This window comes from Eumetopias jubatus, unplaced genomic scaffold (genome assembly GCF_037043125.1).
Source record: "Eumetopias jubatus isolate StellerSeaLion01/CBP00866 unplaced genomic scaffold, mEumJub1_p1.0 scaffold_13, whole genome shotgun sequence".
In the NCBI taxonomy this organism is placed as follows: domain Eukaryota; kingdom Metazoa; phylum Chordata; class Mammalia; order Carnivora; family Otariidae; genus Eumetopias; species Eumetopias jubatus.
Window position 1 is genome coordinate 113,680,428 of NW_028274819.1, and position 25,810 is coordinate 113,706,237.

At 41.5% G+C, this 25,810-nt stretch overlaps 1 long non-coding RNA gene across 1 annotated transcript in view; it reads right to left on the reverse strand.

Annotated features, from left to right (window-relative positions):
• LOC148162707 (uncharacterized) overlaps window positions 1-21,221 on the reverse strand; it is a 174,919-nt gene extending 153,698 nt beyond the window's left edge. Inside the window, exons 1-2 of the long non-coding RNA XR_015766627.1 lie at window positions 21,136-21,221; window positions 17,615-17,683 (exon numbers count right to left, since the gene is read on the reverse strand). This is a non-coding gene — a long non-coding RNA (uncharacterized LOC148162707). The remainder of the gene's footprint in view (window positions 1-17,614; window positions 17,684-21,135) is intronic.
• Window positions 21,222-25,810: the final 4,589 nt, after the last annotated feature.

Sequence of the window (25,810 nt, forward strand, 5' to 3'; positions counted from 1 at the left end):
ATCCAGTTTACCAGAAGGCCCTATACTTTCTAGCTCCACAATACCGCTCAACCTACTCATTTCTGCTTATCCTCACCGACCGCACCTGGCGTAAGAGGTACTATCTCCCGCCCGCTCTGCCATGTTAGCATCTTCCTGACTCCCCGCTTGCTCTCCACGTGTGATTTTCATATAGCATCCAGTACGATCCTATTATTCCTCAGGATGAAGCCTCTAGTGTCTTCCTTGGCATTATAAATACAATCTAAACTTCTAATATTGATCTTTAATGCTTGCTTAACCTGGCCCTTGTTCACCTTTTCAACCTCACATCATCGCATGTGCTTGTCACTCTTCCTACTTTACCCACACTGGCTCCTTTACTCCTCAAATATGCCAGTTGTTTCGTCACCTAAGGAATCTAGGAGTAGATGCTAAGATAAAGTCAGACCAACTCTACCTGTACTCCAGGAGACATGGGGAATAATCTCATAAACACTTGGTGAAAGTTCTGGAATCTATGTGACATACCAGTGTGATGTATTTGTGTGTGATGCTCCTTCATTCATTTTCCTACATTGGGAGGCAATAGACTATCAATACAAATGAGACCTTGCTTGAAGAGAGAGCAAGGAAGCGAGGGACTGATCCACGTTGAGTCTTGGGGGAAAGGGAAGCCAGAGGGATAGAGAAGGTGTGAAGGGTAAATCCTTAGAGCTAGGAAGGAAGGAAAGAGAAAGGAATAGGAAGGCAGGAGGTTAGAATAAGGGTATCTTGCATGGATAGAGTTTGGATTTAAGCACAGGTAACTTCCCAGAAAGTCTGCGCTGTCTGGAGAACGTTGTTTCTGGAATGGAGAGCTGGTACGACGCAGTCGGCAGGCAGAAGAAGAGAAGCTGACTCAGTAGTCAGACCTGCATCGATGGCAATAGCCAATCCAACCGACTTGGCTGCTCCTTGGGAACAGATGCAGGGAGGGGACGAGAAGAAGTCCAGCCAGGCCAGAATAGCACAGTTTCCATGGTAACACATAAGCAGCTGAAGTCTCGGCTGCTTCATGGTATAAGCCATAGAATCTCTGGGTGGCCTTCATCAGCGAGTCTATGAGCTGAATGCATGTAAATCCTGGCCACCCGGAGGGGGTATCAGATTGAATAGCAAACTTCAGCACATCCCTGCTGAGAGGGTAGGACCAAGACCCAAATCCAGTGAGACTAGTGAACAGCAGAGCCTGTCGAGTGTGAGAGAGCCTGTGGGACTAGGCACATGGGCCTGGGCTGAGAGTAGCAAGACTGTTTTAAATGTGCAGTTTAAAAAGGAAAGCAGCGACCGAACAGAAGAGCAGTACCAGAAACATCCCAGCACGAGGATGCCGATCACTCATCTATCACTCGAACAAGAACTAGCACGCCTTCACTGTTGTGGGCCAAACACCAGGTCTCAGCCTTAATAAAGCTCTCACGGTGACAATCACAAGTTCACTGATACCTACGAAAATAAAGTGGGTTCAGGTCTGCCAGGCAGTACAACTACAGCCTGACTAATGGGCTGGTGCCCCAGGATCCAGACTGCATCAAAATATGTCACGACAGCAAGATGCAAACATCATCACGAGAAAAAGAAAGCGCCTCCCCTGGAGGTCGCCGTCGCCTGATGCGTGAGGTTGGCCAGCTCTGACTGCAGGCAGAAAGAGTGAGCGCGTCCACAGCTCATGGTCTGCTGATGTCGTGAGAGCTTGATAACAGTCACCTGTCAAGTGACGATGGGCGTCACCTGCTCCTTCCCTTGCTCAGAGGTCTTGGTGCTTGAAAACAGTCACCTGTCAAGTGACGATGGGCGTCACCTGCTCCTTCCCTTGCTCAGAGGTCTTGGTGCTTGAAAACAGTCACCTGTCAAGTGACGATGGGCGTCACCTGCTCCTTCCCTTGCTCAGAGGTCTTGGTGCAGAACTGAAGGGATTGCGGGCTTTCTGCCAGGTGTCTGTGCCCACACAATGTCGAAGGGACTTCGATTCCACCGTCAGACCGTTAGACTCTCCCTCACGGCTGAGCACCGTGCTCTTACCACTCCTGAAGAATTTAGTGTTCTGGAAGGCTTGAGAGAGGAAGCCAACAGCACTTTAGGGTGAACATGTTTACTCATAGGATTAGTTATCTGTAGATTGCAACAGAATATCCCCAAATATCCCCAAACTTAAGCTTCACACCGTGGATGTTTACTAGCTCACAGACTCTGTGGTCAGGAATGCCCGTGTGACCTGCTTGGGTGTCTCCCTCCTGAGTTCTCTGCTCAAGATATAGCTGAAATGCGGCCCAGGATTGTAGGCATTCCAAGACTTGACTGGAGCTGAGAGGTCCACCTCCAAATCACGTCTGTGGTTGTTGGCAGGCCTCAGTTCCTCACTGGACGTTGTCCAGCACCTTGCCACATGAACCTCTCCTTCGGCTGCCCAAGTGTCCCCATAAATGGCAGCTAGCTTCCCGCAGGGCAAGTATTCCAAGAGAAAACAAGAGAGTGTTCACAAAAGAGTTCGTAAGACGGACGTCACAGGCTTTTTATAACTGAATCTGGAACTGATACACCATCATGTCCGCTATATTCTATCCCTTAGAAGCTGGTGACTAAGTCCTACCAAACTCAAGGGGAGGGGATCACACAGGGCGTGATCCCAGAGGTAGGGATCGTTGGAGGCCATTATAGAGGCTGCTCACCCTACTCATCATTTAACTCAGTAATGGGCCTGAAGCTCTGGGGGCAGTTAGCCCTGAGTACTGCGCGGTGAGTGAATGATGAGCACACTTTGTGTTGTAACGATGTCGGTAATGAGTCAGTGCTACCTCTGACATAAGTCCTATAAAATGCACCACTATCGAGTCATTACAGTTCAGAGCTTATTATAAATCTAGAAACACACTGAAATTGTGGGCATAATCAAATGTGAGCCAAAAACTTGTACAGTCTAAATAATTATACCAAAATAGATCTTCAAAGGTTTTGGAATGTAACAGAAATTATTTTTAAAAATTGCTATGACTATATGTTTATAAACAGAACCTGTAAAAATACCCTTCAGGATATAAACAGCTTAGAGTAGGGTATTTTGAATACATACATAGCACACATGCCTTATTCTAATATTAGCTATTAAGAAAGAAAATGCTAATTAAAATTTTTTTCTTAAAGAAATCAACTTTCCAAGCTAGTAATCAGCTTAACAGATACATTCTCAGGGTCACTATCTCAGGCCCCAAATGAAACCACTAAGATAAATACTCATGCCCTATGAATTTTATATTCAATATCTGGGGTCAGATTGCAGGAACGCTAAGACATGCTGGGCACTCACAGTTAGCTCCTAAAATTCGGAGCAAATAAGGGGAGGTAGGAAAGGCAGCAACAATTAGGAATGGAGCCTAAAAAGAGTCATCACAAATTTAGTTTCTTCCTAGGTGGGTCATAGACATCCAAGCCTGGGGAGATGGATGGGGCAAGGTATGTCATTGGAACCATGCGTCGGGGTCAGTGGTCATGCTGGGCCGCTCAGGGAGAAGTTAGTGAGAATACACAGGGTTGAGTCCTGATTTCCCACAGCTTCGGGAATATATCTTTTTCAGAATTACTTGCTGGCTCCTTCTCTTTGGCTTTAACATTTATTTTTTTTAATTTTTTAATTTGAATATAGTTGACATACATTATGTTCATTTCAGTGTACAACATAGTGATTCAACATCTCTAGACGTTACGCTGTGCTCACAAGCGTAGCTGCCATCCATCACCGTACAACACTATTACAGTAGTGCATTTTGTCCCCCGAACTATTCGTTCTATAACGAAGCCTGTATCTCCCACGGCCCGCACCCATTTTGCCCATCCCCCACTCCCTCCCTTCTGGCAACCACCAGCCTTCTCTGTATTTATAGGTCTGATTTGGCTTTTTGTTTGTTTGCATTTGTTTTGTTTTTACATATCACATCTGAGTGAAATCATATGGTTTCTCTGGTGACTTATTTCACTTAGCATAATACCCTCTAGGTCCATCCATGTGGTTGCAAATGGCAGGATCTCATTCTTTCTTATGGCAGAGTAATATTCCATTGTGTGTACACATCTTCTTTCTCCATTCATCTATTGACGGACACTCAGGTTGCTTCCATGTCTTGGCTAGTGTAAATAATGCCACAATAAACAAGGGGTGCATGTACCTTTTTGAATTAGCATTTTTGTTCTGTTAGGGAGAATTCCCAGTAGTGGCATTATTGGATCATATGGTATTTCTATCTTTAATTTTTTGAGGGAACTTCAAAACATCTTCCACAGTGGCTACAACAATTTACATCCCCACCACAGTACAGGAATATTCCTTTTTCTCCACATCCTCACCAATACTTTTACTTCTTTTGTTTTTGACTTTAGCCATTCTGACAGGTGTGAGGCAGTATCTCATTGTGGTTTTGATTTACATTTCCCTGATGATCAGTCATGTTGAACATCTTTTCATGAGTCTATTGGCCATCTCTATGTCTTCTTTGGAAAAATGTCTCTTGAGATCTTCTGCCCACTTTTAATCATATTGTTTGTGTTTGGGGGGAGTTGGGTGTCGAGTTGTGTAAGTTCTTTATATTTTCAATATTAATACCTTATTGGATATATCATTGGCAAATATTCTCTCCCATTCGGTAGGTGGCCTCTTTGTTTTGTCAGTGGTTTCCTTCACTATGCAAAAGCTTTTTATTTTGATGTAGTCCTAATACTTTATTTTTCCTTGTGTTTCTCTTGCCTTAGGAGACATGCCTAGAAAAATGTTACTAATGTCTGATGTCAAAGAGGTTACCGCCTGTGTTCTCTTCTAGGATTTTTATGGTTTCAGGTCTCACATTGAGGTCTCTAATCCATTTTAAGTTTACTTTTGTGTATGGTGTAAGAAAGTAGTCCAGTTTCATTCTTTTGCATGTAGCTGTCCAGTTTTCCTAACGCTGTTTGTTGCTTTTCCCCATTGTCTGTTCTTGCCTCCTTTGTTATAGATTAATTGACCATATAAGTGTGGGTTTATTTCTGAGCTCTCTATTCTGTTACATTGATCAGTGTGTCTGTTTTTGTGCCAGTACCATACTGTTTTGATGACTACAGCTTTGTAGTATCTTGAAACCTGGGATTATGATACCTCCAGATTTGTTCTTCTTTCTCAAGATTGCTTTGGCTATTTGGAGTCTTTTGTGGTTTCATACAAATTTTAGTATTATTTGTTCTAGTCCTGTGGAAAATGCTGTTGGTGTTTTAACAGGGATTGCACTGAATCTGTAGATTGCTTTGGGTAGTATGGAAATTTTAATAATATGAATTCTTCCAATCCATGAGCATGGAATATCTTTCCATTTGTTTGTATTGTCTTCAATTTCTTTCATCAGTATTTTATAGTTTTCAGAGTACAGGTCTTCCATCTCCTTGGTCAAGTTTCTTCCTAGGAATTTTATTCTTTTTGGTACAATTGTAAGTAGAATTGTTTCCTTAATTTCCTTTTCTGCTACTTGCTATAAATGTATAGGAACACTACCAATTTCTGTGTATTAATTTTGTATACTACAATTTTACTGAATTCATTTATTACTTCTAATAGTTTTTTAGTGGAGTCTTCAGGGTTTTGTATGTATAATATCATGTTATCTGGAAACAGTGACAATTTAACATCTTTTTTTCCAGTATGGATGCCTCTTATTTCTTTCTCTTGTCTGGTTGTGGTGGCTAGGACTTCTACTACTATGTAGTATAAAAATGGTGGGAGTGTGTTATTCCTGACCTTAGAGGGAAAACTCAGTTTTTTACCATTGAGTGTGATGTTACCTGTGGGTTTTTCATATATGGTCTTCATTATGTTGAGGCATATTCTCTCTAAACCCACTTGGTTGAGAGTTTTTATCATAAACAATTGTTGAATTTTGTCAAATGCTTTTTCTGCATCTATTGAGATGATCATACAATTTTTATCCTTTGTCTTGTTGATATGGTGTATCACGTTGATTCATCATTTGTGAATAATGAACCATCCTCACATCCCTGGAATAAGTCCAATTGATCATGGTAAATGATCCTTTTAATGTATTGCTGAATGCAGTTTGCTAAGATTTAGTCGAGGATTTTGCATCTATCTTTATCAGGGATGTTGGCCTATAGTTTTCCTTTCTGTGGTGTTTATCTGATTTCAGGATAAAGGTAATGCTGACCTTGTACAATGTATTTGGAAGCTTTCTTTCCACTTCTATTGTTTGGAATAGTTTGAGGAGAATAGGTATTAACTCTTATTTAAATATCTGATAGAGGGGTGCCTGGGTGGCTCAATCAGTTAAGTGTCTGCCTTCGGCTCAGGTCATGATCCTGGAGTCCCAGGATCGAGCTCCATGTCTGGCTCCCTGCTAGCAGGGAGTCTCCTTTCCCTCTTCCTCTACCCTTCGCCCTGCTCGTTCTTTCTCTCAAGTAAATAAATAAAATATTTTAAATAATAAATAAATAAATGTCTGTCTGTCTTTCTGTCTGTCTGATAGAGTTGACCTGTGAAGCCATCTGTTTGTTGGGAGTTTTTTGGTGACTGATTCAGTTCTGTTACTACTAATTGGTCTGTTCAGATTTTCTATTTCTTCCTGATTTCAGTTTTGGAAGATCATATATTTTTATTTTTATTTTTTTTAAAGATTTTATTTATTTATTTGAGAGAGAGAGAGAGAGAGAGAAAGAAACAGCATGAGAGGGGAGAGGGTCAGAGGGAGAAGCAGACTCCCTGCTGAGCAGGGAGCCCAATGCGGGACTCAGTCCCGGGACTCCGGGATCATGACCTGAGCTGAAGGCAGTCGCTTAACCAACTGAGCCACCCAGGCACCCTGGAAGATCATATATTTTTAGAAATTTATCTACTTCATCTAGGATGTCCAGTTTGTTGGCATGTAATTTTTTGACGTATCCTCTTACAATCCTTTGTATTTCGTGGTGTTGGTTATTGCTTCTCTTTCCTTCCTGATTTTATTTATTTGGGTCCTTTCTTTTTTTTCTTGATGAGTCTAGCTAAGGGTTTATCAATTTTGTCTGTCTTTTCAAAGAACCAGCTCTTGGTTTCATTGATTAGTTTCTATTTTTTAGTCTCTAAGTCCTTTATTTCTGCTCTGATCTTTATTATTTTTTCCTTCTACTTATCTCGGGCTTCCTTTGTTCTTCTTTTTCTAGTTCTTTTAGGTGTAAACATAGATTGTTTATTTGAGCATTTTCTTGTTTCTTGTGGTAAGTCTGTATTGCTTTATATTTCCCCCTTAGAATTGCTTTTGCTGTGTCCCAGAGATTTTGGACTATTGTGTTTTCATTTTCATTTGTCTCCATGTATTTTTTTGACTTCTTCATTGACCCATTGGTTGTTTAGTATTATGTTGTTTAGACCCTGTGTGCGTATTTTTTCTTATTGCTTTCTTTTATTTCTAGTTTTATACTGTTGTGGTCAGAAAAGACACATCGTATGATTTCAATCTTCTTGAATGTATCGAGACTTGTTTTGTGGCCTAACATGATCTATTCTGGAGAATATTCCACGTGCACTTGAAAAGAATGTGTAGTCTATTGTTTTTGGGTGAAATGTTTTGTATATATCTGTTATGTCCATCTGGTCTAATGTGTTGTTCAAAGTAACTGTTTCCTTACTGATATTGTGCTCTTTGACTTCAACATTTAATATTGTAATGCTTCAGGGCTGAGTCACAAGCCTTCTTTCCTTCTTTACTTACATCCTTTCCAGAATCAATCTTATTAAATTCCATTACTTTAAATATCATAATATTCTAATGATTTCCAAATTAAATTCCCACATAGGACAACTGTATTAAATTTTAGACTTGTGTCTAATAGCCTACTCAACATCCCTGTTTCTGTATCTAGTAGGGATCTCAAGTTTAAATGATCAACATAACAAAATTAAGCTCTAACCAAGGTATTATTGATGTGTAAAATTATCTGATTTTTAAAATACACATTATGGTTACTTAATATACATATATAGTGTGAAAAGATTCCCCTCATCTGGGGAATCTTTTCCCCAGTTGATTAACACATCCATCACCTGACTTTTTTTGTAAGAACATTTAAGTTCCATTCTTTTAGCAAGTTTCAGTTATACAATAGTATTATCAACTATCGTCACCATGTTTTACATTAGATCTTCAAACATTTTTCAACAATGGCTAGAAAGTGTGTACCCTTTTACCAATTTCTCCCTATTTCCCCCACTCTCACAAAACTTTTAATTACTCATTCCCTAAAATCTGTTTCTCCTGGAGGCTTCCCATCTCAGTATATGATATTATTCACCCAATCAACCCAAAAAACTAGGAGTTTTCTCACTTTTCATATCCAATCTGTAAGCGATGTTAGTTTTATCTCCAGTGCCATCTTTAGACCTAGGCAAATGAGGCAACACCTTTCCCTAGGCTTTTGTCTTAGGAGACCCCACTAAAAGTATTTACCTCAGAAATTTTCTAAATCTCCCCAAATTGCCTGGAATAAGCCTGGGCGGGCAGTGCCATGCTGACAAGGGTACCCCAAAGCCAGATTGAGATGTATATAGTCCCCAAACCCATTTCTCTCCTTTGGGGTGCTCTCCACTCATTTAACCACCCAACACGTGTAGGCTCCAGCTGTTGCCCCCAGAAGCTCTGAAACTTGCACCTACGGAGTTATATCCCAGAGCCCTTATACCACCTCATACCTGTTAGAGCCCTTATTCCAGTAGGCCCCTCTGATTCCAATCTGCTGGGTGTATTTCTCCCACTGGCCTTGAGATTAGACGACCAGAATCAAGCTGACACACTGATTTGGAGCTATTCCCACTCATGTTGGACACAGGACAACATCAGACTTACGCATGGACTCTTACCATCTGTGTTCTGACCAAGATATCACCTCTGGTCTATACCACCTGGAAAAGCCAAGGGTGGCAGCAGGCATCCTTTATGCCAAGTGTCTTCAGAACTGGAACCAGTGTGATCACCCTCCAAGCCTGCAGGCTCTGTGGTACATGTCAGATACGAGTCCTCCAGAGGTGGCTGTCTTATTATTTTCTAGGGCCTTAGGACTGTTGTCCTGTAATGCCAATAACTGATGTCCTCTCCTGCCTCTGATTAGTGTCCATCAATAGGAGAATGGATAATGGTGTGAATATACTACAAACAACTGATACATGCAATAGCATGGGAGCATCTCAAAACATCATGATCAGTGAAAGAAGCCAAAAGCTTCTTTTAGATTCCTTTTAGATGAAGGTCAAGAGCAGACAAATGGATATGTTAGGATTTTTTTTTTTTTGGATATGTTAGGATTTTTGATGAGGAAGGGGCATAGAGAGTGATGATGAAAATGTTCTATATAATTTTTCAAATTGAGGTGGTGGTTATATGAATGCACACATAAGAAAAATTCACTGAGCTACATCATCATTAAGATTTGTACATTTTCTTGCATGTATAATTCATTAACAATTAGACTAAATAAAAAAGGAAAATGTGTATTGAATGAAAGAATAAGAAAATTATTTAATACACACAAGAAAATGTTCAACAAAGTCTGCAATACATTTTTCCTTTAGAATTGCACTTATCTCAGTTGATTTCAAACACTTAATAATGCTGTATATTTTAAAACATAGTTATATATGCTAATAAAACAACATCAATTTCTATTCAGAATATAGAGCCAAAAGTTTAAACCTTTCTTAACTGAAGAAAGACGAAAGCCATAATGTCCACTTTACAAACAACAGAAAGTGCCCTAATGTCCACCTATTGCAAACAAACTGTATCATACTGTGAACAGCAGTTACGAACCTATAATAACAGCAAGATGACCTTCCCTTCTGGCTCCATGAGATAAACAGCTTAACATCCTAAATAAGTGACACAAATGCTTATCTTGGATAGCAGCAAAAATGGAACATATTTATAAACCATGCTTTGTATGTTTCATAGTCTTCTATTTATGGTTTTCAAATTCTGTTATTCTCCTTCTCACCGTATATTTCATATTTAGCCACTACTTCTCAATTTCCAGGGTTGGACCATAATTTAAGACTTGGCACACTTCTCATGGAGAGTGAAGAGCATAATAAACATGACGCCACTTACCCCAAGTTATCATTTGATTCTACTTTCAGTGATGGCATCTGCAGATGGAGGGGCCTTTGACTGACCCAACTAAGCATGTATTATGACCCATGACATTAAACCCCTTCCCCATTTTATTCCCTATCTTCTTCCCATGCACCTTTCTTCAAGCGCTCATAATACTGTTGCCCCAAATTTTTTCTCTATCATTTTTCTTAGGATTCCCTCAACCATTCTCTACAACTCAAGGTAATGACTTCCCATTGCATTTTCTGCTGCAGACTTTTCACTCAGCCTTCCTGGATCTGTCTAGTGGTCTGTCCTTCACATGTACCTACAGCCTCGATAGGTAGTATATATAGGATCACCTAATGTTTTGGATATTGCTGTTTGCTTCTGCAAACACACTGACGCCTTTAACTGTTTCACTCACACTTGTTCACTCTCTAGCTTCTGATTGGATTTTGCAGGTGACTCTTATTGACCAGATATTGGTAAGTGGGAGGGGAGAGAGAGAGAGAGAAACAGGAGTATTTATTTTGAGGGGATTGTAGTATCAGCATTCCGCAAAGGCCATCATTACTCCCACAACTATAAATTTTGCTGAGTTCCGCTAAAAACCACCTCCTCCCACCTCTTCAAGCCAAATGAGGGTAGACACTTCCTGCCATTTCTAGTCCCAGAATTCTTCACCACTCCGTGTGGGTTCCTGGAACCTACCCAGAACCTCTCAAACCATCTCTTTGCAAAATTCCCTTTGCTTTATTCTTAGGGTGTGGTGTCTCCCAAGACCCTGACTGATATACCCATTTAATGTAAAACAAAACAAAACAAAACAAAACAAAACAAAAGCCTTGAATACTGTGACCATCTCAGAGGACATGATCATTCTCTCCTCTTTAGGATAATTTGTCTCTGTTGCGTTTCTACAGGCTGTGTGTACAGAGCTCAGTAGCAGCCCCGGGGAACTCAGCCTATGCCCAGCATTTTATTACACTGGGATCTACCTGGCCTGCTGCTTGGGGTTCCAGATTCACTGCAGACTTCAATCAGAGAACCATGGAATCCAAACCAGGAGGGACTTCCACTATCATCAAATATAATGCTGATTTTCAGCTGTATTCACTGGAGCCAGGTAGGGCCCTAGGCTGTGGAATGGATGGAAGAGGGGAGCAGGGAAGACCAGCAGCCCTGGCAAACCGCCCCCACCCCCCGGCCCCGCATGAGCATCTCCACTTTCATCTGTTCTGTTGTTTGAGCTTTTACAAACAGCTGGGTTTGAACTGTATTATTTAAGGTCAACCTCCGGAAACAGATGTTACTGAAATAGTAAGCAATAGCCGGCATTTATCAAATGCTTACTACATGTTGGGACAACTGCTTTAAATTTGTTCTGTCATTTAATTATGACCCCCCCACCCCCTCAAAAATAATAAAAGCTCACCCCAGACTCTGGGACTTTACCACATTTGAGCATATAATTCTACACTGCAATGTTTGGCCCTTTCAGCAGACAGCTGTCAAGAGGATGGGAAAACGAGAAGACCACATACCAAGGCATCTTTAAAGCTTATTCACTGGAAATGTTTTATTTCTCTGATTAAATCCATCCCCTGAAAAGAAATACCTGAGTTAATTTTCCTCATGGTGAACTGACTTGTGATGAAGGATTGCTTCAATACCACTTACTGAAGATTCACTGAATATCCACTATGCATAAGCTACTGGTCTCTCAGGGATGGGCAAATGATCAAGGCAAAGCCTGTGCCTGCAAAGAGCTCTCACACACAAACATCAGAAGAGTGACCCTGCAAACATAGGTCCCCCGGCTGTAGCCCATGAAGGACCCTTGGAAACCATCTGATCCATCTGCTCATTTTATACGCTAAACCCAGCTATAAATGGCACATCATTGGACTCATGGACTCTTCATCTTACTATTTACAGTGTAAATGGCTAGAGGTTGTCTTCCCTTGTGTTGGGGGAGGGGTGTGTCTTGCCCAAGGCATGCAATTTGTCAGGGGTTTGAATTTTTACAGTCCTGTCCCACTCCAGTTTCATGGTTTTCAGACCCCTGGTCCTATTCAAGTTTTCCCTCCTGCAACCATTCTCTGAGATGGCCAAGACGCAGAATCCAGTCCCCACACCTGTGACGTCTCAGAAGCCTCCCCAGTGCAAGGCTGTCTGCAGTTTTGAGGGGAGGGTGATACACAGCAGCATACTGAATCAGGCAAAATTGAATAGTAAATGTCCTGGTTCATAAAGTCACAGCACATTCTCTACATGAGAAATTATGTGGGAGAAATAGTATCATCCACCGGGTCTTTAGAAACAATAGGATTTTACAGTTAGAGACTGGGGAAAGGAGTGTTCAGGGAGCAAACATCGGAAGCTAAGCTAAGATTGCGGATGGAGCATGAACATAGATCCTTTGTGAAAAAGCCTTTCCAGACAGTCCACCCTATTCTTATATTCACACTGTTCATATGGCATAGCAGTGGCCTGAACTGGCTTAGGGATTATGGTTTGGCTAAATGGAAGTTTCATAAGTAAGTATCGTGGATAAAACTTAAAAATGTTGTTTTGGGTGAAATAATGGAGAATTAGCCAAATTTAATTTTATTGAATTTGCTAGCCCCATGAAAGCCTGGGAAGGTTTCTGAGCAGGAATAGGATATTACGAAGCCTAGGCTGTTGGAAGGTTAGCCCGGGCACGTGTGTGGTGGATTCCAGTGGGAGACGTGAAGGGAGGGAAGCTGGTTATGGTGAGCAGTGGGATGTGCTCCTCGGGTAGGGGGAGCCCTGGAGGGAATGTTGTTCAGAGACAGCCTACATTTATCATGCTTGCCATGGATTGGCTCACCTGCAGAGAGCTGCCTTGGCCACGGTCAGGCCCAGTGTAGAAGAGCTCACACCCAAAGACTGCTCCGTACAGGACTGTAAAGAACTGGACACCTTGTCTCAGCTGTGGGACAGCTATGACCATCACTCGTGCTCACTTGCGAGCTTCCCATGGGGTGGGCGGGGGACCTAGGCTGTTCTTCAATCGGACTACGGCCTGACTCCTGTCTCTTTCCACTCCTTCTTTCCTCTCCTCCCTTTCACGGGTATTGATCCCAAGGGCACTTCTTAATAACTATCCTGCATCCTAAGCTCCATTCAGCCTGTTTTCCAGGTAACCCGAACTGTGACTTAGTCAGAACACGGTAAGAGTAGTCTGGGCGATAGGCAACAAGGACCTAGATCAGAGTCATGTCATTCGGGAGAGAAAGGTCAGACTTAAAGAAGGAGTCCTGGAATGGTTTTGCTGCCTTGTAGACATCACTGAGGATTCTGGAATTAGGATTCGCCAGGACCGGGTCACATGTGTGCGAAAATGATGCTGTCCAGTCTATTTAGAGTGTGTGTTAAGACATGGATGAGTGAATAAGTTAATTAACAAATAACCAATGAACAGGAGAAACAGATGTGGTGGGTCCATGTGTAGGTCCATGGACAGAGAGGGCCTAGGAATGCAGATTCTGCTGTTTGTAGGGCTGTGGTAATAAGCCTTTGTCACCATATTGGATTCTGCTGTGCTTACAGATACACAGACTGGACGGGATGATTCACTGAAATACTGACAAATCCTCTGCATGCTAATCAGAGATTTGAGATCCTCTGAATGGGTGCGTCTTACCACAGTTGGTGCCAGCTGGGAAAACTGAAATGGCCCTTTGTTTCCCGATGAAGGCACCGGCACGAACAGGGCAGGCTGAAGCTTCACCTAACTATACCTGAATACTTGTAACTGGGGAGCAGCCAGGAACCCTTTTATAATCAATACTTTCATGACCTAGTAAGAATAAGACAAGATGATAAACGGAATTCACATTGTACTTTGTCTCTTTCTGCTAAAGATGGAGAAAAAATAAAACCTGGAGGGTTTTAAATATTGTTAATTGGGTACGGGCTCACTGGCTTTTAATCCTATTAAGACAGTTCAGGGAATGGCCTAATTTCTACACTGATTGAAGAGCTTTCTGTCTTGAGCATGCCTGTCGCTCAGACATAATAGTCCTCAGACACTAAGATGTACTTAATCCCCAAAGAAAACTCATCTTTGCTCAACATGCTGTCATCCTCAAGGGCACTGTATGAATTCCACAAATGTTTAGTGAGCACTGAACACGGATCAAATGTCATGCTAAGCAGGAGCACTTGTGGTGATGTGAAAATCAGATCAAGCAAGGAGAAAGAGAGGAGGGGGGACGCGGGGGAGGGCGGGCAGGGGAGGGTCTGGAGGGGATTGCTGACAGTGTCACTGTCCCCGAGGAACCAGACAGCATCCACTGGATTTAGTATCTGTCACGTTACACACAGATTTGAAAAGCGGTTTCTGCAGAGTGGAGGCCAGAGTGTGGGGGCTTCGTATTAAAGGAGGAGGAGAGGGCACCTGGGTGGCTCAGTTGGTTAGGCGACTGCCTTCGGCTCAGGTCATGATCCTGGAGTCCCGGGATCGAGTCCTGCATCGGGCTCCCTGCTCGGCGGGGAGTCTGCTTCTCCCTCTGACCCTCCCCCCTCTCGTATGCTCTCTCTCTCTCTCTCTCTCTCATTCTCGCTCTCTCAAATAAATAAAATCTTAAAAAAAAAAAAAATAAAGGAGGAGGAGAACACAGAAGGTTCTGGTAGCTTTCCGGGAGCTGGACGTAAAGCAAAGGGAAAACAGAGGGGGCGCCTTAGGAACAGAAAACAGAGGGAGAAGGTTTTGGGTTTATTTTTCCTTTTTCAGATGTGAGAGAATTGATCTTCTCTGCTAAGAGAAAAGAACACTTGAGAGGAATACACGGAAAGGACAGGGGAGAAATGAGCTAACTGGAAGCCAGGCCCCTGAGGTGGCCTGGGACAGCCTGAGGATAGGTGCTGGGGCCAGGTTTGGACAACAGCCCAGCAAAGATGGTAGCGAATCAGTATTGACCACTCTGCACCACACCTGCCTAGGGATTCCATGCTATTTCATCTCCTCTGCAAAACATTACTAAATGCGTAGAATTATTACCCCGTTTTCATAGCCGAGGGGAATGGGGCACAAAGAGGAGTAGTGCAGATGGTGGACCAGGTTTTAGGTGGGGAAAGAAGCAGGTGTTTACTCCATGAGGACCTCAGTTTGGCCCGATAAGCAGGAGGTGGGGAAATCTGCTGAGGAGGAGGAGGAAGCTGATCCATGAAGGCCTGGAGGTGGATTTTGAAGGTTGGGAGTAGTTGTGAAGGATTTGAGAGTGGGCTTTACCTAGAAATAACAACAGCTTTCCTGAGCACCTCTGAGGAAACAGCTGAGGTTCAAGACCATGGATTTTCACTAATTCTGATCAACCCAGCTACGCAGCACTGGCTCCTGGGAGCAGAGGAGGGGACCCTGGGCACTGACACCATGATCACAATCTTTCTCCGTACTTCTACGAACTTCCAGCATCTGGAGGAACATCAGCGTCCACATGATGGCCCATAGAATACCCCACCATCAAAGTTCCTTGACCCCCTCTATCCACTGACCTTCCTTGGCCCTCTAGTCCGTCCACTCACTCCACGGACAGTTCACAAACCGTGTTACGACTCTGACTCACACCAATACGTGCTCTGGGACCTCATTAAGATTTCCAGTAACTTAAATCTTCCATCCTCCCCCAGCGTATAAGATTCCTCCTATCCAGCCCTGATCCCAAGCTTAATCATTTCACACATTCACTGATCCCTTCCAAACTACTACCTCTCCATGTTCTTGGAGATGCTACTCCCTCTGTCTAGTATTTACTTTTCTACCTTTTTTGCCTGGTAAAGTGGTCCTGTACTTCAAAGTTGGCTCAACATCAACCCCTCATCTCTAAGCTTTTTTACTTATGTGTCTCCCATATGCTTCCTTCCATGGCTTTCTGCATGACTCCTCACATCATGCAAAGTGATTATTAGTTTTATTTTCTGGTCTCTCCGACACAGTTAAATCATGAGGCTCTTGAGAGCTGGGACTGTTTTTGTTTAATGTCTGTAGGCATGTAACCTTGTGTAGCAACTTATACAGAGTGATTTTTTAATAAATACTTGAAAGATAGAGTTGATTTCTTTTAATATTCATTTGAGACTGTATGAATGTACCTCTTCTCATTATTTCCTAAAGTTGAAAATAAAATTCTGGATGCAGATGCACATTCACTGTGTAAAGAATTAATGACAGCAGACCACCACACTAATTTTTAGTAAGCTACACAAACATTCAGGAGTCTTGATGCTGTACTTACCCCTTATTTATGATTTTTTTAGATGGTGATGTATCACATTCCATTCCTGAGAAATATCTCAATACTAACATGAGTGATGGTAGCACTGGATTGACATGAAAAAGTCACTACTCTTGTGCCAAGTTTTACAACCATAGAGAAATTAACTGAGACCCAACAGGACCTAGCTTCACTCTTTGCATTCCTTCTGTCTTGGTATTGCTCATGTCTATCCTCAATGGACAGAGAACATTGTTTTTGCTATTGATGGAACATTTGGCTATTTCAAAATGGAGATAAACAATTGGTCTTCAAAAATTAAACTTTCATCAATTTAAGAGTTATATAACATTTCAAGACAAAAGTAATAGAATAAGAGTAACAATCTAGTAGAAAAGTTTTAAGAAGTTTATAATTGTAACATTTAAATCTGGAAGCTTATGATCTATCACCGCCTTCCTCATAATAGCTGATCTACACACAGAACACACAGAGCGGTGGCCCTTTTGACCCAAGAACAATCCAATTCTAATGTCACTGAGCTGCCTGCAGATGTCACTCAGAGGTAAGTCTAGAGGCTCTACACCTGTTTTCCTCTTTTCTTTCTGGGTCACTGTTTCCTCAGATAAACAAAGAGGAAGAGAACTAGAATTCTATTGTCTGCTATGTGTCAGGCCTTATTCTAAGTACTTTATTTTATATTACCTCGTCCCACCCTCACACAGTACTGCAATGTAGGTATTCTTTAGTATTTACAGGGAAGGAAACTGGGGGCTAGCTATGTCAATTACAATCAGTGGGACCCACAGAAAGAAGCACAAACTTTGGATTCAAGCATTGACCTTAACCACTGGCCAAGATATTACCTTAAGCAAGCTATGTACCCTCTCCAATCCCCAGTTTTTTAATGTATAAATGATGATGATAATAAATATCTCCCTTGGAGCATGGTTGTGAAGGTTAAAGGTACTGTATAAAGCACGTAGCACAGTGCAAGGGACAGAGTACTAACAGATATGTATTATTAGACATCATTATCTGGAGTCAACATTCTAGTCAACAGCCAAGCTAGAAACCTCTCCATGTCCTTGTCTCTGAAACCCCTGTCTCTGCCCCTGCACAACTCTGCTGACCTCCATACACCATGAAAGCAGAACACATTTCCAGTTAATGGCTGTGACAGGGAGGGCCGGTTGCTGTAGTGGAAAGCAGAGGGAATTTAGAGTGTGAAGACACAGGAGTGTCCTCATGGGCACTTACCAGCCTGGTTTTGAGCCTGTGATTGAAGTTCTACAAGTTTCCTCATCCGGTAAAAGGGAGATGATCCCCCTGTTAGAAAGATACACTGAGATGATTTATGTGAAAGATTTTGTAGGAATACCATTTCAGTGTCTTCCCCCCGATTACAATAACCACTGTCACTACTCTTATTATCTCGAGCTTGTCCTTCTAGGGCCATGCCAAGAGCTTTCTATACACTCTCTCATTTAAGCCTCACAAAACCCTTAATATAATGACCTTTATTATCCAGTATTTACAGATGAAGAAATTAAACTTAGGGAGTTTAAATCACTTTCTCAAAGTAACACAGCTAGTAAGTGGTAGAGTACCTTGTTACAGAAAGACACTCTGTGGAGTAGTTTGCTAACAGAGACAAGACATAAAGGCAGAAGTTAACAGTATCATATAACAGAATGTTCGAGACTCTCAATGAGGCATTTCGAAATTTTTTCAAGAATTCATACCTAAGCTACTTCCCTCTGAATTAATTGGAGCTGTGGGTACTGATGAGCTTTCCGTCATTACTCAGCCTGGAGCAATGACAGGTCCACTGCCAAGGCAGTAGGAGGGAAGCTCACATGCCTGTCCAGAGCAATGAGGGCTTAGACCTGGGCATGGAGAGAGGTGATGCCAGGCACCAGAAGAAGCCCCTGCTTTGCTCTACTCACAGGTGAACCAGAAACCAACTTTGGCCAATAAGTATTCTATACCCCATTTTCATTACCTATAAAATAGGAACGACTGTACATTAATGACTTAATTAACCTGATAATATAAACAGTGACTCATAAGCCAGAATATTTCAAAGAAAATAACTAGAAGGCTAGGGCAGGTCTGTAATCCCTCACCAGGAAGATGGCATTCAAATAATCCTTTTTTTAAAAAGATGTATTTATGTATTTATGTATTTATTTATTTATTTGAGAGCGAGAGAGAGAGAAAGAGAGAGGGCACACAGTGGGGAGGGGCAGAGGGAGAGGGAGAGGGAGAGAATATCAAGCAGACTCTATGCTGAGTGCAGAGCCTGACACGGGGCTGGACCCTACAACCCTGAGCATGACCTGAGCCAAAACCAAGAGCTGGATGCTCAACCAACTGAGCCACCAGGCGCCCTAAGAGAATGCATTCTCAAAGGAAATCCATTTTGCACCCTAAGTAGGCTGTGGGTATGGTGTGTATACCTTCTATCATCCCTTTCTGTGACCTTGTTTCCATTTCCTGATTCCTCACAGCTGTGTGAACCAGCCCGAATCCCAGTGTTACAATGAAACTTTACAACATAGAATTCAAAATGTACCTGAATATTTTAGTCTGACATTTGTTTTCCAATTTAGAAGTGGGAGGACTCTGAACGCCCTCAGTGCATGCGTCCATAGCATAGCTCAGGATGGAGATGACCATCTGGATGAGTGAGCAAATTCCTCTATTTATGCGGCATTCCATATCTTCAATATACTCATAGGATCTCAGACACATTTTCCTCTTAAAAGCCGTCCCTTCATTTTTCAGCTTTCTTCTATTAGCTTAAATTTATTTGAATTCAATTACATGGTTAGTTATATTCAATAACTGAAAAATAATTTAAAAATTGAGTGTGTGATATATAACCATTTATCATCAATAGTGATTCTGGAAAAGGGAATATTAGAATAGATGATGATCTATATTTTGGAAAGGTTTGGCTACAGTGGAGTGTGTTTCTCAGAAAGAAGACATCTAGTTAAGGTTAATCTATTTTGGCCCTAGAATCACACCTTACATGTGGTCATATAAATGATTTCCATGGGGTGGGTGCTTTATTAGTCAGTATCTGACTGGGAAGAGAGAAATCACTTTAGCTCTTTCCAATAGAGTAAATTTAATGTAAGCAATTGGTTATATGTGTTAGAAATGATGAACAGCCAATGTGAGGTGTTGAGGCAACCTAGAGATTACGAACAGCAGAAATATAACAGAAACATGCCAGACTCTAGAAACCAGGCTAGGTGGAAGGTGCCAGAAGATGGGAGTGGCTAGTTGAAAGCTGACAACACAGCTTTTTAGGATCTTGAGCCATGGTGAAGATGTAACTGCTGCCAGACACAAGAAGCAGAGAGGAAAAGGGAGAGAAAAAAAATACCTTAACTCATCCATTCCTCCTCCTCTCTCCTTCTATACCAATGACGAAAATTACTTAAAAGTTACTATGAAGCCAGAAGGAAGAGATCCTAGAAAGTGTATCTCCCTATTATGCAGGGCACAGGAAGGAAAGGGTAGGGAATGGATCAGAGAGAAAACAGACTGTTGAGCTCATAAATGCTATTTTAGTCATCTGTATTTGACCTAATAAGAGGCTATTAAGACATAAACTAGTGTAAAGCATTTAGAGGAACCTAGTCATGAACTTTTCCTATTGCCCTTTTCCACCCTACCAACTCCTTTTCATCACACTGATTCTTACTCTTTTGCTCCTTTCTTCAAGAAAGGCCATCCTTGTTGAATACAAGTCTCATAAATCTACCTGTTCTCCAATGTTATCCTGTCGTAACTTTATCCCACCTACTAATCCATGTATTCTCCTCTAACCAACACCCTACCTCTCTTTTTCAGCCAAGATTGTAAATATTTTTGCACTCAACATCAGAACACCTAAATATATAAGGCAAACATTAGTAGGACCAAAAAAAAAAAAAAAAAAGAAATAAACAGCAATACAATAATAGTAGGGGACTTCAATGCTCCATTTTCAGCATTGGACTGATCATGCACATGGAAGGTCAATAAGGAAACTAAGGACCAGAATAACAGTTTAGACAAAATGGACTTAAAAACATACACAGAACACTCCATCCAATACCATCAGAACACATTCTTCTCAAGTGCACCTGGAACATTCTCCAGGTTAGATCGATCGATAGATAGATCTTGGGCCACAAAGCAAGTCTCAACAAACCTAAGAAGACTGAAATCATATTAAGCAACTTTTCATAACCCCAAAGTTATGAAACTAGAAATCAGGAGGAAAACTGGAAAATTCACAAACATGTGGAAATTAAACAATATACTCCTGAACAACCAATGGATCAAAGTAGAAATCAAAAGAAGAAAATAAAAATTTATATCTTAAGATGAATAAAATGAAAATACAACATACCAAAACATATGGAGTGCAGCAAAAGCAGTTCCAAGAGGAAAATTTATAGTAATAGATATATATTAAGAAAAAAAGGTCTCAAATAAACAACTTAATTTTATACCTGAAGAATTAGAAAAAGAAAACAAAGGCCACACCAGAAGGAAGAAAATAATAGACTAGAGAAGAAATCAGTGAAACAGAGAATAGTAAAAGACTAGAAAAGGGGAGGCAGAGCAAGATGGCAGAGGAGTAGGAGACCTAGATTTCGTCTGGTCTCAGGAATTCAGCTGAATAGGGATCAAACCATTCTGAACACCTACGAACTCAACAGGAGATCGAACAGGAGAGTAGCAACAACTCTGTGAACAGAGAAGCGACCACTTACTGGAAGGTAGGGCGTGCGGAGAAGTGAATCCGAGGCGATATTCGGGAGGATAGACGGTGGGGGAGGGGCCTCCGCTGGCTGCTTCTGGCAAGTGATAGAGCTGCGGAGCACAAAATCGGACCTTTTAGAAGTTGGCTCGGCGGAGGGACGTCGCTGCAGTGGCTAAGCGGGGGGTGGAATCCTCCCGGGACAGTGTGCTCTCAGGACCCTTGGGGTCACAGAGAGACCGGGGGTGCCTGAGTGCGCCAGAGCTCCCAGGTATCAGAGCAGGGAAGCCAGCTGCAGATACGGAGCAGAGTCGCGGGCTCTCAGCTCGGGGTTGCCCTAAACTGTGATCTGCGGCCCAGTCGGGGCACGGCTCCCCCAGCAGGGACCCAACAAGCAGCAGATCCGGGGAGACTCCCCTTCCTTCCCGGGGAGGAGCGGTGCGGGAACGCACTGCAGGGATCTGCTGGGTTTGGAGACTCCACGCGGGGTCGGGTGCCAGAGATAGCAACGCTCGATCACAGGCCGGGTGAGCACGGAGTGCGGCCGGAGACCGGGGACACGGAAGTGACTGCTTTTCTCTGGGGGCACACTGAGGAGCGGGGCCCCAAGTTCTCAGCTCCTCCGGGTGGAGATTGGGAGGCCACCATTTCTGCCCTGGTCCTCCAAAGCTGTACTGAGAGCTTGCAGGGAACAAAAGCTCCTGAGAGCAAACCGGAGCAGCTTCCTTAGCCTGGACTGACAAGGGCGGGGCAATTCCGCCTCCCGCAAAGACATTTGGAAACCACAGCAACAGGCCCCTCCCCCAGAAGATCAGCACAAACAGCCAGCAAGCCAAGACCAAGTTGATCGATCAAGGAGAATAGGAGAACTCCAGCGCTAGGGGAATACTGCACATAGATTCATGGCTTTTTTTTTTTTTTTACCATGATTCATTATTTCATCAAAGTTAATTTTTGTTGACTGTTTTTTTTTATTTTTCTTTTTCCCTTTTTCAACCAACATCTTATAAATCCCTTTAAAAAAAAAACATTTTTTATTTTTCATTTTTAGAGTCATATTTTATCCCTTCATAGTAGTTACCCTTATTTTTGGCGTATATATATATAAGTTGTTCTCTCTTTAAAATTTAGAGGTACAGTTTCTTCTAACAGATCAAAATATACCCTAAATCACTAGTGTATGGCTTTTTTCTAGTCTCCTGCCTGATCACATTCTCTCCATTTTTCCTTTTTTTTTTTCTTAAATCTTCTTTCTTTTTTCAAACAACTTATCTTACCAAGTCCTTTTATAAAATCTTTTATAATTTTCATCTTTACAGTCATCTTCCATCCCTTCATTGTATCAACCCTTATTTTGTACATATATGTCTTTCTTCCTTTAAAATTTTAGGAGGCACTTTTTTCTAACAGACCAAAATATGCCCAAAATCTAGTGTGTGGCACTGATCTATGCACTAGCCTGATCATATTTGATCATATTCTCCTTTTTTTGTATTGTTTTGTTTTTGTTTTTATCTTTTTTTTTTCTTTTCTTTTTTTCTTTTTCTCTTTCTTTTTTCTTTCTTTCCCTTTCTTTTCCCCTGGTTTCAGGTCTTTTCTGATTTGTATACAGTATATTTGCTGGGGATGTTGTAAACCTGTTAGCATTTTGTTCTCTCATTCATCTATTCTCCTCTGGACAAAATGACAAGACGAAAGAAATCACCTCAGCAAAAAGAACAAGAGGTAGTACCGTCAGCCAGGGACCTACTCAATACGGACATTAGTACGATGTCGGATCTAGAGTTCAGAATCATGAATTTAAAGATACTAGCTGGGCTTGAAAAAAGCGTGGAAGTTATTAGAGAAACCCTTTCTGGAGAAATAAAAGAACTAAAATCTAACCAAATCGAAATCAAAAAGGCTATTGATGAGGTGCAATAAAAAATGGGGGCACTAAATGCTAGGATAAATGAGGCAGAAGAGAGAATCAGCGATATAGAAGACCAAATGATGGAAAATAAAGAGGCTGAGAGAAAGAGAGAGAAACAACTACAGGATCACGAGGGCAGAATTCGAGAGATAAGTGATACGATAAGACGAAACAACATTAGAATAATTGGGAACCCAGAAGAAGAAGAGAGAGAGAGGGGCAGAAGGTATATTGGAGCAAATTATAGCAGAGAACTTCCCTAATGTGAGGAAGGAAACAGGCATTAAAATCCAGGAGGCACAGAGAACCCCTCTCAAAATCAGTAATAATAGGTCAACACCCCGACATCTAATAGTAAAACTTACGAGTCTCAGAGACAAAGAGAAAATCCTGAAAGCAGCTCGGGAGAAGAGATATGTAACCTACAATGGTAGAAACATTAGATTGGCAACAGACCTATCCACAGAGACCTGGCAGGCCAGAAAGGACTGGCAAGATATCTTCAGAGCACTAAACGAGAAAAATATGCAGCCAAGAATACTATATCCAGCTAGGCTATCATTGAAAATAGAAGGAAAGATAAAAAGCTTCCAGAACAAACAAAAACTAAAGGAATTTGCAAACACGAAAGCAGCCCTCCAAGAAATATTGAAAGGGGTCCTCTATTAAAGAGAGAACCTAAAAGCAGCAAAGAGCAGAAACGAACACAGACAACAGACAGTTAACAGTCACCTTACAGGTAATACAATGGCACTAAATTCATACCTTTCAATAGTTACCCTGAATGTAAATGGGCTCAATGCCCCAATCAAAAGACACAGGCTATCAGATTGGATTAAAAAACAAGACCCATCCATATGCTGTCTGCAAGAGACTCATTTTAGACCCAAAGACACCCCCAGATTGAAAGTGAGGGGGTGGAAAACCATTTACCATGCTAATGGACACCAAAAGAAAGCTGGGGTGGCAATCCTTATATCAGACAAACTAGATTTTAAAACAAAGACTGTAATAAGAGATGAGGAAGGACACTATATCCTACTTAAAGGGTCTATCCAACAAGATCTAACAATTGTAAATATCTATGCCCCGAATATGGGAGCAGCCAATTATATAAGGCAATTAATAACAAAAGCAAAGAAACACATTGACAACAATACAATAATAGTGGGGGACTTTAACACCCCCCTGACTGAAATGGACAGATCAGCTAAGCAAAAGATCAACAAGGAAACAAAGACTTTAAATGACACACTGGACCAAATGGACTTCACAGACATATTCAGAACATTCCATCCCAAAGCAAAGGAATACACATTCTTCTCTAGTGCCCATGGAACATTCTCCAGAATTGATCACATCCTAGGTCACAAATCAGGTCTCAATCGGTACCAAAAGATTGGGATTATTCCCTGCATATTTTCAGACCACAATGCTTTGAAACTAGAACTCAACCACAAGAGGAAAGTCGGAAAGAACTCAAATACATGGAGGCTAAAGAGCATCCTACTAAAGAATGAATGGGTCAACCAGGAAATTAAAGAAGAATTAAAAAAATTCATGGAAACCAATGAAAATGAAAACACAACTGTTCAAAATCTTTGGGATACAGCAAAGGCAGTCCTGAGAGGAAAGTATATAACAATACAAGCCTTTCTCAAGAAACAAGAAAGGTCTCAAATACACAACCTAACCCTACACCTAAAGGAGCTGGAGAAAGAACAGCAAATAAAGCCTAAACCCAGCAGGAGAAGAGAAATCATAAAGATCAGAGCAGAAATCAATGAACTAGAAACCAAAAGAACAGTAGAACTGATCAACGAAACTAGGAGCTGGTTCTTTGAAAGAATTAACAAGATTGATAAACCCCTGGCCAGACTGATCCAAAAGAAAAGACAAATGACCCAAATCAACAAAATCATGAATGAAAGAGGAGAGATCACAACCAACACCAAAGAAATACAAACAATTATAAGAACATATTATGAGCAACTCTATGCCAGCAAATTAGATAACCTGAAAGAAATGGGTGCATTCCTAGAGATGTATCAACTACCAAAATTGAACCAGGAAGAAATAGAAAACCTGAACAGACCTTTAACCACTAAGGAAATTGAAACAGTCATCAAAAATCTCCCAAGAAACAAAAGCCCAGGGCCAGATGGCTTCCCAGGGGAATTCTATCAGACATTTCAAGAAGAATTAATACCTATTCTCCTGAAACTGTTCCAAAAAAATAGAAATGGAAGGGAAACTTCCAAACTCATTTTATGAGGCCACCATTACCTTGATCCCAAAACCAGACAAAGACCCCATCAAAAAAGAGAATTACAGACCAATATCCTTGATGAACATGGATGCAAAAATTCTCACCAAAATACTAGCCAATAGGATCCAACAGTACATTAAAAGGATTATTCACCACGACCAAGTGGGATTTATCCCTGGGCTGCAAGGCTGGTTCAACATCCGCAAATCAATCAACGTGATACAATACATTAACAAAAGAAAGAGCAAGAATCATATGATCCTCTCAATAGATGCAGAAAAAGCATTTGACAAAGTACAACATCCTTTCTTGATCAAAACTCTTCAGAGTATAGGGATAGAGGGTACATACCTCAATATCATAAAAGCCATCTACGAAAAACCTACAGCGAATATCATTCTCAATGGGGAAAGGCTGAGAGCTTTTCCCCTAAGGTCAGGAACGCGGCAGGGATGTCCACTCTCACCACTGCTATTCAACGTAGTATTAGAAGTCCTAGCCACAGCA